Source organism: Babylonia areolata, chromosome 17 (assembly GCF_041734735.1).
Source record: "Babylonia areolata isolate BAREFJ2019XMU chromosome 17, ASM4173473v1, whole genome shotgun sequence".
In the NCBI taxonomy this organism is placed as follows: Eukaryota; Metazoa; Mollusca; class Gastropoda; order Neogastropoda; family Buccinidae; genus Babylonia; species Babylonia areolata.
Genome location: NC_134892.1, coordinates 24,280,027 through 24,285,026, shown reverse-complemented (window position 1 = coordinate 24,285,026; position 5,000 = coordinate 24,280,027). Strand labels below are relative to the sequence as shown.

Below are 5,000 nucleotides of genomic sequence, written 5' to 3'. Positions count from 1 at the left end.
AACATACATGTGTATCTAACAGCTAACCTAACACATACGCACACATAGGCAGGCACAAACTTACATAAACACACGCACACACAATACACATTCATATACATGCATGTAGTTATGTACACATACATATGTATGTAGCTAAGGAAAGTGACATAAATACGAGAAATTTGGGTTCTCTTTTTTCTTCTCTCTCTCTGTCTCTCTCTCTCTGGTTGCAACTTTGACAACCTTAGACTACTAAAGAAATGTGTACGTTTCCTGAAATCAATTGTTACTATCTATAACTTGATGTTCTATTTCAATATCTATTTGTGTAACTGATGTTGGTCATGTTTGCCCTCTTCTGCTAAGGGCCTTGGCCTACTCTGAATTTTTCTCCACTTCGCATTCTCTCTCTCTCTCTCTCTCTCTCTCTCCTGTGTAAATCCTCATCTTTAATTCTTAACAGCACAGCATTGATTAAACACAGTCACACGCAGTCAGTTTTGACAACAATCCCTTCAATAATGTGTGTGTGTGTGTGTGTGTGTGTGTGTGTGTGTGTGTGTGTGTGTGTGTGTGTGTGTTGCTTACTGAGCTGCTATTGACAACACATCAATCCCTCACAAGCCCAAGTTTTCAATGAAAGAGCCGTCTGTTTATTTCTTGACGACAGCATCACTGGAGATCACTACAGGGACTCAAGGCGACAAAACTAAAGATGACTGTAGAGTCTGTATAACTGACAGGCGGAGAAAGTTTGTTAAAACAAACAAAAAAACGTGACTGCTGTGACGTAAGTGACTGTGATATGACTGATCCGTGTGATCAGCAGAACTGACACAGGAGGTACCGGCTGAAAGATGAAGGAATCTCAGAGTACCAGCCACCAGAAAAAGAAAACATGGGTAGATGTGACTACAGGGACTTATCCTCCTCACTTCCTCTCTGCTCTCCTAAGCGATGACGCTCAAATAGTAAAAATGGACACTCTAACAAAATGTCTACAGTCACCAGTGTGTGTGTGACTGGACATTAAAATTCATCATCATCATCATCCTTCCTATCTAATCCCCCCTCTCTCTCTCTGCTTCCTGTACAACTTCACTCTCTCACATCCCCCTGACCTACCCCTATCCACCACCACCCCCAACACAACAACAACAACAACACACACACACACACACACACACACACACACACACACGCCACAAACACTTGTCGCCTTAGTCAAAGCCAATCCAACACAATGGGGAAGCCCAGAGTATAATAGCAGTTGAGAAGTCCGGTGCTATATACCCCACCCCCACCCCTCTTATCCACACCCTTTCTCTCTCTCCCCCTTCCCTTTCTTTACACCACTGGGGCTTTTCTCACCTTAGTGCCACACTTGGCGCCACAAGTCACGCGCCACTGTCACCAGCACGGAGCCGATCTCCCTGCTCACACTCCCCCCACCAACACGCCAGGGTCACCAGCACGTCCCGCGGCAGGGGGACTGACGTCTGCCGACCTTTGTTTTGATTTCTGGAGGTGCTATCCACAAGGCGACGGTTTGCTTTTCCGCTGAAGGCGCTAAGCAAAACTGAGCCGATGTCACTCACACACACAACATCTCGGCGTACGTACGTAGCCCCGGCACTAACACCAACTGTCGTCATTCACAAACCCCGCAAAACACCAACAAACAAGAGCCACTTCCATTGAAGAAACGAAGCAGAAACAAGTACAGAGAGTGGGTGATAACACACCTCTCTCCCAACAAAGCTGGATGCTACAAACCCTCCTTCCTCCTGGCTCCATTCACACTGCCATCCCCTCTCTCCCACCTCCACACACACACACACACACGGAATGTGGCACTATCCTGGCCGTAGCTTGTAGCGCGGCGAAGGAAGAGCAGAATGAAACAACAAGACAACACGCCGGAACAGCCCGGAGAGAGGAGGAGAGAGGCTGTGACAGTGACTCCACGATACTACCACCACACCGCCTGAAACAGGGGTGTGAAGTTGGCCGCTACCATTCCCAGCTCTCTCTCTCTCTCTCCACTGGGGTGTGAAAATGAACCGCAGTGCTGTCGTAGATAGATATATATCCCAGCGCCTCGGGTAGGGGGCGAGAAGAGAAGAGCGCGTGTTGTAGTGAAGCCAGGCTAGAGGTGTATCACTGTGTGGCAGTCAGTTCACTGGCACTGCACTGGTTGGCTGGGCTTTGGAGTGTTGGTGTCAGACAACACCTCGACGTTCTGTGAAAGCTGGCAGGTATCTGAACTCAACTCCTCACGTCGTGCCGTGCTAAACCCTGGACCACCGTCACCCCCACCCCCAACACCACCACCACCACCACACCCCTCATCATCACCCAACGCCAGTTTAGCGGGGGCAAGGCACAGAGCATGAAGAAACACAAGTTGAGCCCCGTAAGCCCCGCCCCCTTCCTCACAACCCGTCGTCTCTGACACCCTCTGGGGGCGGAGCCGGCGCAGGGCTCGGCCAATCACGTTACGCCCTCGCCCCGTTCATCATCCCCCAGTAGCTCCGCCCCCAAAGGCGTGGAGTGGAGTGAAGGGAGCTGGCTGGGTGTCACACAAAGCGAGCGGGGAGGGGACTGGGGGCGTTTAATGCACCCCGTGAAATTGTGTCCCTGAGGGCACAGAGAGAGTGAGGGAGCATGAGGACTGCTGTGTTACCTCACCGACTGTCGGCATCACAGCATTTAAACACACGTTAGTTCTGGACAAGGACAATTCATCGCTGCTGCTTCTTCTCCTGATTGTTCGACAGACAGAGAGACTGACAGACTGACCTGTTCAGAGCTTCAGTGTGTGTGTGTGTGTGTGTGACAGAGACAGACAGACAAGACAAACAGAGAAACAGACAGACATAGATATGCGAGACAGATACAAAGAAATAGAGAAATACGAAAGAGAGACAGACAGAGACAGAGACATACACAGACAGGCCTGTGAGGCAGACAGTGAAAGAAACACAGAGAGAGAGAGAGAGACAGACATAGAGAAAGAGAGAGACAGAGAGACAAGAGACAGAGAGAGAAAGTGAGTGTGAGAAAGAAATAATGACAATGTTTCACAGTTTAGACCATGAAAGGGTTAAAACCCCAACCGCTCCTCCCTCCACACGAATAAAAGAGAGAGACAGAGAGAGAGAGAGACAGAGAGAGAGAGAGAGACAGAGAGAGAGAGAGAGAGAGACAGAGAAACAGAGAGAGACAGAGAGACAGAGATAGAGACAGAGATAGAGACAGACAGAGAGACAGACAGAGAGACAGAGAAAGAGAGACACACACAGTGACACACAGACACAGACACACAGACACACACACAGAGACAGAGAGAGACAGACAAAGAGAGATAGAGACAGAGAGAGAGACAGAGACAGAGAGAGAGACAGAAAGAGAGACAAAGAGAGGGAGAGACAGAGAGAGAGAGATTCAGAGAGAGAGAGACAGAGAGAGAAAGACAGAGAGAGTGAGACAGAGAGACAGAAAAAAAAATCAAACCAAACACTATAATCATCACACCAATACATAAACAATTCCTCACCCTCTGCCATTCACCACGGACATCAGATCTACAAGTCATTCTGACGCTGATCCCGGGACCTCAATGACGCCGGGCACAAAAGCCGAGCGGTTAATAAAACACTGCACTGAGGGTTCCAATCCCCGATTCGGCACCTCGTGAGTTAAGACTGTTCCCATCACCTGGGTCCTGTGCAGACCAGCTAGCATCTGAACCCCCTCCATGTTTAACCATTTCGCTACCAAGCTCGCATTTATGCAGCAGCTAGGTAGAGGACCCGTGTCACTGAAGGGTGACCAGATCATGGGACTGTTATCCATGAACCTACTGCTCTTTATGTTCTGTGGTAGGACTGGCCATATTTTCTACAGATCACAAGGTGAATCCCCAGCTATTCTCAGACACCATATTTTCTGTGTTTGTAGCACAAGGAAATCTTGCACTCTAAATTGACTGGCGATGAAAGGGTTAATACGCATGCGGAAAACCATGAGCATGTTCAAGAGCCCGAAATCCATGTCAGCGACAGGTGGGTTATGGAAAATTAAATCCTATATAAACTAAGCATGCATAACCCCGAAAATGTTGTATGGCTGCCTACAAGGCGGGGTACAAACGGTCATACATGTAAAAGGCCACTCGTAGATACTAGTGACGTGAAAGTTGCTGCCCGTGATCGCCGACGAAGAAGAATAGGAGGAGGAGGAGGAGTAGGAGGAGGAGGATGAGTAGGAGGAGGAGGAGGAGGTGAAGAAGAAGAAGAAGAAGAAGAGGAAGCAGGAGGAGGAGGAGAAGAAAGAGGAGCAGGAGGAGGAGGAGGAGAAGAAGAAGAAGAGGAGGAGGAGAAGAAGAAGAGGAGGAGGAGGAGGAGGAGAAGAGGAGGAGGAGGAGGAAGAAGAAGAGGAGGAGGAAGAGGAAGAGGAAGAAGAGGAGGAGGAGAAGAGGAAGAAGAAGAAGAGGAGGAGGAGGAAGAAGAGGAGGAGAGGATGAAGAGGAAGAAGAAGAGGAGGAGGAGGAGGATGAAGAGGAAGAAGAAGAGGAGGAGGAGGAGGATGAAGAGGAAGAAGAAGAAAAAGAACTCGGTAACCCATCATCATCAACCACCATCAGTGCAGTGAACGGGGAAAATAAAGTGAAGTACTGTTCAGGTCCCACCTCGTGCCATACAACTACAGCCAACACACTGGGCTGAAACTGGGTTTTTTTTTCTTGTTCCCGTATTTTAGTAACTGCTAAACAGAATGTCATTTCCATGTAACAACACCTTTACTCACATGCATCTTCACTGTATAGTCTGAATGATACATGCACACACTGCACACACACACACACGCGCGCGCACACGCTTCGTACAAACACACAAACATACAAACATACATATGTAAGTCAATCAACGCTACAAACGCATCAAAAAAACTAAACAAAAATACTTACTTTTTAACGCAAAGATGAAATAAAATCTACTAGTATGAACAACAAT

General features: G+C 48.3%; 1 protein-coding gene across 2 annotated transcripts in view; it reads right to left on the bottom strand.

The window, feature by feature from the left end:
• The window catches only part of LOC143291770 (brother of CDO-like), a 300,073-nt gene that overhangs the window by 104,163 nt on the left and 190,910 nt on the right, over positions 1-5,000 (bottom strand). The window contains exon 1 of one of the 2 annotated variants that reach the window (XM_076601912.1): positions 1,354-2,239. The exons of the other annotated variant lie outside the window; for it this stretch is intronic. The gene's annotated coding sequence lies outside the window, so the exon portion shown is untranslated. Of the gene's footprint in view, positions 1-1,353; positions 2,240-5,000 lie in introns of those variants that run through there. 2 annotated transcript variants of the gene reach the window in all.